The following is a 12273-nucleotide window of genomic DNA, read 5'->3' as shown; positions in this document are numbered from 1 at the left end:
GAATGAGAACTTTCTGGAGAGCAGAAGACTGGCAGCGGTCCAGCTGGAAAAACCATATGGCAGCAGAGGCGGAAAGAGTGCTTCATGACCAGGAGCTTTATAAAAAAACGTCTGGAGGCTTGAGGCAGCCGTTACAACCCAAGATCTTACTAAGCATGATGGATGTTCTTACTTCTAGGACGGCCTCCAATTTACCTGGCCTGCAGCCAGCGCTGCATCCTCAGGCGCCCCTTGGGATGGGGCTTGCAGCACAGCACCACCTCACAGCCCACCTCCAAGGCTAGGATTCCAGCCAGCCCCCTCCTTCTCCCTTCCTACCCTGATGGAGCATAGGAGATGGCACCTGAGATAAACAAATTCTGCAAATCACTGTGGACAGTTTGTTTTATAATGGGTACGTCAGGAGAGAAAATGACTATGGTAAATTCTCGTCTTAGCCACGCAGGAACTCAGTGCCTTTTCGAGCTGCCCAGTGACTTATGAGCACCAGGATCAAAACCAGGCCATCTGAGTTTTAGACCAGGATGCTAAGAGGAGATGCTTTCCACAGGCAAAGGCATAGCCTTGAGGTTTTCCATCAGACCCTCCCTGCCCAGTGTCATTTCCAAAACAATGGAAAGGAATACTTGATTTTTCCATGTTAATTCTCCATGATAATCATCTCTTATTACTAATAAGCATTTGTGCCTGTTACTGAGCTTTAAAAACTTTCTATATGGAATGCTGTATCCCTTAGGAAAGAGGTAAACTAGGAGGCAATCACGCAGAATTATTTAGAAAAAAGAAAAAAAAACACGTTATAAAGCATGTAATTTACAAGATTGTAAAGAAATAATAATTTCCTCTAGAATGCTTATGAGTTTATATCTTTAAAAATGTGGAGTTCCCGTCGTGGTGCAGTGGTTAACGAATCCGACTAAGAACCATGAGGTTGCGGGTCCGGTCCCTGCCCTTGCTCAGTGGGTTAATGATCCGGCGTTGCCATGAGCTGTGGTGTAGGTTGCAGACGCGGCTCGGATCCCGCGTTGCTGTGGCTCTGGCGTGGGCCGGTGGCTACAGCTCTGATTCGACCCCTATCCTGGGAACCTCCATGTGCCGCAGGAGCGGCCCAAGAAATAGCAAAAAAATGTAACCAATACATACTTTTTAAGATGCACACAGATTGCATTGGAAAGGTGCATGTATACCACTTTTTATTCTCATCTCTGGCATCCATAGTGTAGGCAAAAGCTGGCACTATGATTTTTTTTCAGCAGGTAATAATTGTCTCCCTTCCAACTTTTCTGATGGATGTTTTACCACCATTTTCCTTAAGCTTAGAAGCAATAATTACTGTAGTCACGAAAATCGGGGCCTAACTTTATTACCCAATCATTATAACAATTATCTTTCTAGTTTTCTCTTTGTCTATGTACACACATTTCCAAGCACGTATTTTCATTACTGGACAGAGAAAGGCCAATAGGTCAGTTACACACACTCCATGCTGATAAAGCAATGTCATTAACTTATGATAAAAAAGAAGCCAATTACAAATTACAGCCCTTTATGCTTAGGTTGTGTTTTTCCTCTTAGGAACTCAAAGCAAAAACCAAGATGACCGTTTATGTATGTATGTCTCTGTATACATATATTATTAGTATAATACCGTATCATTATATATAATTATTATTCAAGTATATATTTTTTAATAATGTTAGGTGGTATGTTATTGATTCAGAATGAGCTTCCCATCCATCTGGACAAAGAGGGGAGTCTACTGGGCCTAATGGGAAAAGGCTTTCAGACCACAGCACTTGCTGAACTTCCAGAGGGAGAAAAAGTCATTTCTTCTCAAGTAAAGCTTTCCTCTCTGGGTGGCATCGGGGATGCAGAGACAGATATGGGCTGGAGACAAGCCAAATGCTTATTCTTTTTAATGGATGCAGAGTCCCCGCTCCCCCAACCCCTTCCCCCAGCCACCTGGCTCTATTTCACATGATGCTCAGAGCTCCCCATTCCTGACTACAGCCCCTGAAGTCGTGGGAGAGTAACTCATGCTCTGCAACGGGTGCAGGTTCTGCCTCTGCTGCCGTATCACTGTGTGAACACAGGCAAGTTGCTCTTCTGTACCCCGCTTGCTTCTATAAATGGATACAATGGCAAGTGACAGATAAATGTGAGCTTTACTGACATGCCCAGAGACCACTCACTGTGGGTAAATATCACCCAGCAATATAAGAGCGCAGGGCTGGAGTCAGAGAGCCGGGGCTCTCATTCTGGTTCTGCCACTTTTAGGAGCTGTGTGATCCTGGACAAGTTACTTAAACTTTCTGTGCCTCAATTTCCTTACCTGAGAGGTGGGTTTAAAAACGTGCTTCCTGCAGAGGTTCTAAGAGGATTAAATGGAACATGTCAAGTACCTTGAACAGTGTAAGGCCCAGAGGAAAGCCCTCCATCAACACTGGCTTTTGTTATGTTAGGTGTTTCCACACTAGGCTGAAGCAGCAGGAGCTCCTTTTGAACCAAACAGTCCTACCTCCTGTGGCCAGACTTCAGGATCCTACTTCAGGAACAACCCCAGCTACTTGCATCCCTTCACACCCACCACTCCGGGAAGTAGTTATCAACCAAAGCTGCCAGTGACCTCATTTTGACCAAGTCTAAGAGAGTCTTATCGCTAATCCTTTCTGAGTCATCTACCACTATCACTCCTTAAATTTTTCCTCACTTTGGCTCTTAAAGTAATATCCTGGACCTGCTGCATTTAAAGAGGTTAAGAACTTAAGAAGCCCCTATGCGTGTGTTTTATCTGCCCTCTGCCCACTCTCCACCCCCTGCTGGACTCCAGGCTGAAGTTTTCAGTGCTCAGTACACAGTATATGCTCAATAAACTGCCTTGAACTTTGGCATTCAAGTGCTTCCTCATCTCTGTCCCTTTGTGTTATTTTCCTGATATTTGACCCCTTGCTCTTCCTGGAATCTCTGCTACAGTGAAATAAACCCTTCAAGATCACCAGACGTATCCATCCTTTTCTTTATTTGAGGCTTGGAAATTCTTCATAGTTAAGTTGAACCTGTTTTATGTTTCCAATTTTTTTTTTTTGATGGACATTTTTAAGGTCTAAATTTTTTATTCAGAAAACAGACTTAAGAATTAAGCCCCCCAAATATAAAACCCACACACAATTCTTTTGAAAACAACTCTTTTTGGGTTGTACCAGATGCATTTTAACAAAGGAATCATATTCTCTGAGAGGTGGAACCCCAGAATCTGAAAAAAGGACAGACTGAACTTCTTTGCAGAGCAGATACTGACTCACAGACTTTGAAAAACTTAGGGTCTCCAAAGGAGACAGTTTGGGGGGTGAGAGGATGCGCTGGGGTTGTAGGATGGAAATCCTATAAAATTGGATTGTGATGATCATTGTACAACTACAAATGTAATAAATAAAAAAAAAGTTAAAAAAAGAACCCCAGAATAGGCATTTAAAAGATAGTTTCTGGGAGTTCCCTGGTGGCCTAGCAGTTAAGGATCAAGTGTTGGGAATCAAGGGCTCTCACTGCTGTGATTCAGGTTGTTGCTGTGGCATGGGTTTGATCCCTGGCCTGGGAACTTCCACATGCCATAGGCATGGCCAAAAATAAATAAATCAAGTTTCTGTCTCAAATACAGTAAAATACGATAAACATTGGTCCAGTTTCCCCCTGACTCTCCCCAGTCACACACCTCAGTTCAGGGTCACTTCAAGGGAACACAGTTTATATACCTATGGGAATCAAGGTTGATTGAACTGTTTCCTTATAACTTTAAAATTAGAGACTGACCTTCCTTTAGCAACACACACACATACATTTTCTGAAGTCAACTGTACATGATTTTTAAAAATTTTCCCGTTATTTCAGATTATTCACATGGTTAGGCACAGTAGGTTTCATGATGCTTTTAGGGACCCACGAAAACATTTTAATCTTAATTTCTTTTAAAGTCAGAAGGGAGAAAATAATGGAATAGTTAATTCAGTGTAGGTTGTATTTGTGTTTATGCCATTGCAGTTGTAGGATATAATTTTTACATGTTTTTTCCTTAATGCCCACAGCATTTCCAGGAACCACGGAAGTCATAACGCAGCCCTTGTAATGACAATGGATTTTGTTTAGGTTTATATGTTCATTATAAGTATTCTGGGAATACTTTCATATTTTAAATTTATACACTGTCTAAGACTTAGTCCTTGGTGTTCTGGTTCTCTCTATGTGCACTGACCCCTCAGAGGCCCCATCCACTTCATTGCTTGTGGTCACTGTCTGTATACGACTTTCAAATCACTTCCCCTCTATCCTCCTGTCCAGCTCTAACTTTGAACTGTCCACTAGGCCTTTCCACTTGTGTGTTTCATCACTGGCTCGGAACAAACCAGCACATCTTCCCCTGAGCTCATGCTCCCCGGCTCATCAGCTCCCACCCTGCTTTCCCAACTATTACCACTACTGCCAGTTTGTAGTCATTCAAGAGCCAGTCTCCAGCTCATCCCCTCTTTCGCACCCTGGTCTGAAGAACTGGTTGAGCCAGAGGTCCCCCACCCTCTGCTGCACACCCCTGCAGCTCAGCTCTTCTTGCCTCTCGTCGGAGTTCCTGGCACAGACCCTTGCCCGACTTCTTTGCAGCCCAGCTTCCTCCTCTGATTCCTAACCTCCCCAGTCGACCTGAGCACTGCTTTTATTGCTGACTTTCTCTGTCCCACCACTTCAGCCCGGGCTCCTTCCCTACTTTTTAAGGCCCCGCTCAGGTGGACTCCTCCATTTTGGCCAATGTGTCTCCCTAGGCATTAGTGCATTAACCTACCAGAGGTGACAGTGAATACTCCCTCCCCCCTCCCATGAACTGGGTTTGCTGTCTTTGTCTTTTGTCCACGTGCTTCCATTCATTCAGTACTTTGGGGAACTAGTCTTGATCTGGGCACAGTCGCCTTAAATATCCCTTTTCAGAATTCAAGTCACATCCCCATTCACGTAGCCCTGGGTCCACCCGAAAGAACTGGTCTTTTTCCTCCGCTCCCAGGGATCTTGTAAACAGAGCCCCTGGATCTAGCTCTTAGTTACATATGTGGCATGGATTTCTTAACTATGTTGTGTGTGCTGTTTGTCTGAGTTTTGTGAAAGCAATGATCATTATGGATGATCTCCCATCTTATTTTATTTTATTTTTTTTTTTTTTTTTACTTTTTAGGGCCACAACTGAGGCATATGGAGGTTCCCAGGCCAGGGGTCCAGTTGGAGCTACAGCTGCCGGCCTACACCACAGCCACAGCAACTCGGGGTCCAAGCCGTGTCTGCAACCAACAACACAGCTCACAGCAATGCCGGATCCCTAGCCCACTGAGTGAGGCCAGGGATCAGACGTGTGTCCTCATGAATAGTAGTTGGGTTCGTTAACCACTGAGCCATGACGGTTACTCCTGATATCCCTTTTTAATCACCCAGTTGCACCTGACATCAAGCATAAGGCTGGGCTAGTGGTGCTAACCCTTTGATTATTAATAGTAACCACTATATTTCAATGCTTTCTATACTCTGACTCAGGTACTCTGCTAGGTATTCATATACACTTATCTCTGTAAGGTTATTATCATCTTTTTTTACAGATGGGGAAACTGAGGCTCAGAGAAATTAAGTGACTTGGTGGAGCTTACGTGATTGTTAAATAGCTACATGGGAACTTAAGTCTAGGCATGACCTAATCAAAAACAGTGCCCTCAGGCTCTCTGTAAAATTAACATTACTTTTGGTCGATTTGTAAATATTCAAATCTACTTGTTCCCAGTATCAATTATGTTTGTTTGTTTGTTTTCTCTCTCTTTGTATTTAATTTAATTAATTATTTTTTTCTTTTTTTGTCTTTCTAGGGCCGCACCTGTGGCACATAGAGGCCCCCAGGCCAGAGGTCCAATCCGAGCTGGCCTACACCACAGCCACAGCAACACCAGGTCTGAGCCACACCTGCGACCTACACCATAGCTCATGGCAACGCTGGATCCTCAACCCACTGAGCGAGGCCAGGGATCGAACCTGCAACCTCATGGTTCCTAGTCGGATTCATTTCCACTGCGCCATGATGGGAACTCCATCTCTTTATATTTTAAAAGATGCTACCAGGTCTTTACATTTATATCAGAACCACTGAACCCTTCTAGAATCTCATTATAAATGTCCACCGGATAATGGTTATTTGGTGATACATAGATAATAGTCATAAGCATTGAGCTCACAGAGGATTCCTCCACCTTTTTCTCTCTTGCAATGTAGTATGTTCTATACATTGAACAAAGCTCAGGATTAAAAACAAAGAAATTAGTAAGCATACAATGGAAACAGAGACTGAGTACATAACGTAGTATCTCAAAATGAACACAGTATATGTTCACAACCTAGAATTCTTCAGTTGGGTTTGCAGTAGTGTTAAGTCATTGCTCATTTGTTTCTCTGTTGTTTTCTATACACCCTGATCTGGTTAAGTTCCTGTAAATCCTTAACATCAGATTGTGGAGCACCTCTAGACCATTAAAAAGTCTTCTATAAACATTAAGAAAATAAAATAACAAATTAAAATTAAATTGCTTGGTTACAGTATAGTAACTTTATTTTAAGAACACTTTAGGGGCTGAAAACACCTTGAGATATTTGTGGCAAGGCATCACAAAACAAAATCAGTAGTAAGACTATGCCAGCTTGTGGCTCTAGGGCATCCCATCTCATTGCTGGAAGTATTTGCTTCCTTGCTCTTCAGGACAACTGATCTTGTTCCCACTCTTGCATCCTGTCTCCCAGCGTTGGCCTCTTTTCTTTCTTTGTAACAGAACCCTCATTTTTAGCTGGGCTCATTGCCCTAGTCACTGGTCACCAACCCATGCTTTCTTCTTGGGCACCACTTCCCAGCCTCCCTAGCTGTTATTTGCACACAGCCATGTGCTCGAATCTGGCCATAGTGAGTGGAAGTGGTGTGTGTTACTTCTGGCTCTGGCCCACAGAAATTTCCCTTTCAAGATCTCCATGCTCTTTCCCCTTCTACAGCTTGATGCAGACAAATAAGAATACCTTGGAAGATGAGGGTAGAAGATGGCAGAGGCCCAAGATGAAAGAAACTTGGGTCCCTCAATCACTGGGGAAGAACCCCTACCGATTGAGAACATCGTTTTGGACTTTCTATGAATGAGAAATAAACTATATCATGGCATGTTTATATCATATCATGTTTGAGCCATTAATCATTTGAGGTTTCCAATAATAAACCTAAAGTATCTTACAGACACAGACATCAGAAGGAGAAGACCATATTTCCTAATTTCACATTCTAAGTAAGTGTAGCCAGGTAACCAAGTCCTGACCAGTTAGATGTAAGCAGAAATGTTTTGTGTGACTTTGTAGGAGGTAGCTCAAAGGAAGCTGATTTGGATGGATGGGGAGCATTTTGTCTTCCTTTGTTTCCCTGCTATTGCTGTCTAGAACTCAGGCACAATGGCAGAAATTCCACTGGCCATCTTACCACCTTGCAGATGGAAATCATTTGCCAACACAATGGAACAGAGAGACTAGGTTTCTAATGAGCGTGGAACTGCTGGACCAGTCTTGGACCCCTAACCCCTCTTACAACACTTTGGTGTTAGTGAACTCTCTTATTTAAACCACTCATTTTTATCTTTTTTTTAGGGCTGTGCCTGAAGCATATGGAAGTTCCCAGGCTGGGGGTCTAATTGGAGCTGCAGCTGCCAGCCTATACCACAGCCATAGCCACACCAGATCTGAGCCGCATCTGTACCCTACACCACAGCTCAGGGCAATGCCAGATCCTTAACCCACTGAGTGAGGCCAGTCCGCATTTTCACGAACACTGTATCGGGTCCTTAACCTGCTGAACCACAACGGGAACTCCTAAACCACTGTTTTATTTGAGGTCCAATGTATCAACTTTTCTTTTTATGGACCATGCTTTTGGTGTCAAATCTAAGAACTCTTTGCCTGGCTTTAGCCTTCAAAATTACTTTCCTAGGTTTTTTTCTGAAAGTCTTAAAGATTTATGTTTCACATTTAAGTTCATCATCCAAAATTGAGTCAGTTTGTGCATAAGGTGTGAGGCTAAGGTTGAGATTCAGGTTTTTTTTGCCTATGGCTATCCAGTTGTTCCAGCATTTTTTTTTTTTTTCTTTAGGATCCCACCTGTGGTACATGGAAGTTCCCAGCCTAGGGGTCATATTGGAGTTGTAGCTGCTGGCCTATGCCACAGCCAAAGCAGCTGAAGATCCGAGCTGCATCTACGACCTACACCACAACTCATGACAACGAAAACCCACTGAGTGAGGCCAGAGGTCAAACCTGCGTCCTTACGGATACTAGTCGGGTTTATTACCATTGAGCCACAAAGGCAACTCCCTCCAGCTCCATTTGTTGAAAAGTTTATTATATCCCTTTATTGAATTGCTTTTGCATCTTTGTTGAAAATCAGTTGGCCATGTTTGTGTGGTTTCACTTTCTGTTTTACTGATCTTTCTTTCCACTAATGCCACACTGATGTATAGTGGACATTAATATCAGGTAAAGTGACGCTTCACCCTTTATTCTTCTTTTTCAAGATTGTTTTAGCTGTTCTAGGTTCTGTGCCTTTCCCTTTAAATTCAAGAATAAGCTTGTCTATGTCTAAAAATAACCTCACTGTGATTTTGATAGAGACTGCATTAACCCTGTAGATCAATTTAGGGAGAACTGACATCATTACTATCTTGAGTTTTCCAATCCATGAGCACAGTATATCTGTTACTTTATTTAGTTCTTCTCTGATTTCTTCTTCAGCTCGTTGTAACCTGTAGCATATAGGTTCTGTACGTATTTTGTTAGATTTCTATCTAAGTATTTCATTTTCTTGGGGATGATTGTAAATGGTATGTTACTGGTTCCTGGATGTTTATTGTTAATGTGTAGAAAGGTGATTGATTTTTTTGTGTGTTGATTTTGTATCCTGCAAGCGTATGAAATTCACTTACAAGTTCTATGAGTTTTCTTTGAACACTCCTTGTGATTTTCTACGTAGACATTCATACCATCTCCAATAGGGACAGTTCTGTTTCTTCCTTTTCAGTCCACTCTCTGTGCAAAAATAACCCAGCCAAATAGGTTTTCCTACTGAAGCTATGTGAAAATAGAAAATTTTTACTCTAACATCTTTCTTTTCTTTTCTTTTTTTAAATCTACATCTGTTTGTCACCTTTATTCTTGAAAGAAGAATAACATAATATTCTAAAACAGAGATTAACAGGAGTTTTTGCCATGGTGCAGTGGGTTAAGAATCCAACTGCAGTGGTTGAGGTTGTGGCGGAGTTGTGTGTTTGTTCCTCAGCCCAGCACAGTGGGTTAAAGGGGGTTAAATCCATCGTTGCTACAGCTGCAGCTCGGATTCAGTCCCTGGCCTGGGAACTTCCATATGCTATGGCTGCGGCAAAAAAAAAAAAAAGAGTAAGATAAAATAGAGATTAACAGGAAATGTTACTGGACAACTTTGATTTGCAAGAGAAACAGAATTTATTGCTGAGTTGGGTACCAGTGGCCAAGTAATTAGAACTTCTATGAAAGAAACTGCAAGTTGACCTCTTTTAAAAGCTGAGGTTGATTTTGCAGTTCTTGGTCAGAATTTCACAACAATTTATATTATTTTGATATAGTGTCATGGGCATCTGTTGCTTTTGCCTGCCCAACATCCATTTGTTCCTGTGATACTGGAACCCTAGTTTTCTTTTCGGGAAATACCCCTCCCTGCTCTCAGTCCTGTGGTCATGATGGGGCTTCCTCTTGCCCGCGGCACCCCAGGGTGGGCGTGTGGTCTAAGTCTGGCCAATGGGAATGTTAACTGTGCTGTGTGCTTCAGGAACGAGCCTATCAGAGCCAAGATTGTCAACCCCTGGAGCTGTGCTAGAAGTTTGGAGAAAGACAAACTCGCTGCTTGGGTAGTTAAAGCAGTAGCAAGTTAGCCTAAAGCTTCTGGTATGTCAGAAACAAGGAATGAGAATGAAAGCAAGACAGGGAAAGAAAAGCTGAGGGCTCAAGACACATTGTTGAAAGCACTGTGTGAAGGTCTGGGGCCATTTAGACCTGAAAGCCTACTCCTGAATCTTCCTGTGCACGGGAGCATATACTTTGGCTTTTATTTGACTTGTATTTCTGTCACTTTCCACTGAGGGTCTTGGTCTACACTTAATTTGTTACTAAACTTATTAGGATATAGAGAGTTTTAAAAATTTCTTCATGTAACTTTTTCTAATTGAAGCAGTGTGGTTATTCCTCCCCAGAGGATCTCTTAGGACTTATGTTCATTTCCTTTTGCCTATACACAATCTAAAGTTTTTTCTTTCTTTTCTTTTTTTTTTTTTTGTCTTTTTACCATTTCTAAGGCCGCTCCCGTGGCATACGGAGGTTCCCAGGCTAGGGGTCTAATGGGAGCTGTAGCCACTGGCCTATACCACAGCCACAGCAATGTGGGATCCGAGCCACATCTGCAACCTACACCACAGCTCACGGCAATGCTGCATCCTTAACCCACTGAGTAAGGCCAGGGATCGAACCCGAAACCTCATGGTTCCTAGTTGGATTCATTAACCACTGAGCCACGATGGGAACTCCCACAATCTAAAGATTTTTAAATGTACTTCTTTAGTTGCCTGAATGTTCTTACACACTTGTCCTATCCTTTCAATTCATATCAGGTAGCAGGGACTGCGATGAACATGTTTTTATAATACCCAGCAAAGTGCTGCTTGCTGTAAGAAGCTAAGAAATGATTTCCAACGGCAAGAAAAGACAGTCATTCTTCCTATAGTTTTGTGCAAAAGCCTTCTTGCCTCTTCCTCAGAGCTGTCCTTTTTTTTTTTTTTTTTTTTTAATGGCCATACCTGTGCCGTATGGAAGTTCCCAGGCTAGGGGTCGAATCAGAGCTACAGCTGCCAGCCTACACCACAGCCATGGCAATGCTGGACCTGACGCTGCAGCTTGTAGACATACAGGATCCTTAACGCACTGAACAAGGCCAGGGATTGAATCCGCATCCCGATGGACACCATGTTGGGTTCTTAACCTGCTGAGCCACAATGGGAGCTCTGAGCTGTCCTTTTCTAGGAAGACATGAGTTCCTGTTGGTGCTAGTACCTTTGGCCTGGGAAAGAAAGTGCTTTTCTTCTCCCATCCTCTTTGAAGGGGTTTCCCCACTACTGTCCATTCATGATGTGGGGTCCATCAGAGCATCATACAGCATCAGCAGAAAAGCCCTAGTGTGAGGGAAGAGCAGGCACTGCTCACCTCTGGGAAGGGCTGTGGCACAAGTGAGCATCATAGAAGGCTGACAGCTTTGGGCTCTGCCAGCTGGGATTATTTGCCAACCTTCCAAGGGATGTGAGTGGGAACAGTGCCACAGGCCAGACTGGATTCTTTACGACTGTGTGTTCACTGGTGGAAAACACTTCTGAGGCAGACGATTGAATTGGAGACTAGATGTGCCTGTGCCGCCCAAATAAAAGCCTTCCCAGGTAGGCCATTCAAACTCAATTAAGAGCAGCAAACAGGATCCATCAGAGCCGTGGCTACAACCCCTGTCACAGAGAATGAACGGTGAGTGGTCCAAATGGATGGGGGCGCCAAGTGGCACCTCATTTACAGTGGGAGCTCAGCCGTTTACACTCTTTGCTGCTTCGCTGGAACAAGGAGAGAAAGACATTAGGATGAAGGATAATGTGCTGTGGATACATAAAGATGAAAGAGAGGGGGATGGAGGAAATGTCACTTATTTGAAGGTCTCCTTTAGGCTGCTCCATCCTCTCTTACCCCTGCAAGCACACTTCACAGCGTTCGAACCTTCATGGCCTACTCCGGAGCTCAAGGTACTCAGGCTTTTCTGGTTTCTTGTCGAGCCCAGACACGTGAAACCAGCACTTCCATCTGAAAGGGCATAACTGGTGCATTTTACTGTCTCTACTGAGAAAAGAGGATGGATGTATCAAACCTCTGCATTATGGGTAGAACTGTGTCCCTTTAAAAGACACATTGAAGTCTTAAACCCCGGGACCATGAATGTGACCTTATTGGAAATGGAGTCCCTGTAGAGGCAGTCAGGAGAAACTGAGGTGACACAGAGTTCGGCTGGGCCTAATCCAGAGTGGTGGTGTCTGTATGGGAGAGGAAGACACAGGGAGAGCATGTGACATCAGAGCAGACTGGGGTGATGTGTCTACAGGCCAAAAACCACCAAGAGTTGCCGCC

At 43.4% G+C, this 12273-nt stretch overlaps 1 long non-coding RNA gene across 2 annotated transcripts in view; it reads left to right on the top strand.

Moving 5' to 3' along the window:
- The window catches only part of LOC102158473, a 64132-nt gene continuing 60268 nt past the window's right edge, over positions 8410–12273 (top strand). For both annotated transcript variants that reach the window (XR_002338950.1, XR_002338949.1), the window contains exon 1: positions 8410–8568. This is a non-coding gene — a long non-coding RNA (uncharacterized LOC102158473). The remainder of the gene's footprint in view (positions 8569–12273) is intronic.

Source organism: Sus scrofa, chromosome 14, assembly GCF_000003025.6.
Source record: "Sus scrofa isolate TJ Tabasco breed Duroc chromosome 14, Sscrofa11.1, whole genome shotgun sequence".
Lineage (NCBI taxonomy): Eukaryota > Metazoa > Chordata > Mammalia > Artiodactyla > Suidae > Sus > Sus scrofa.
This window is presented reverse-complemented; position numbering and strand designations above follow the sequence as displayed.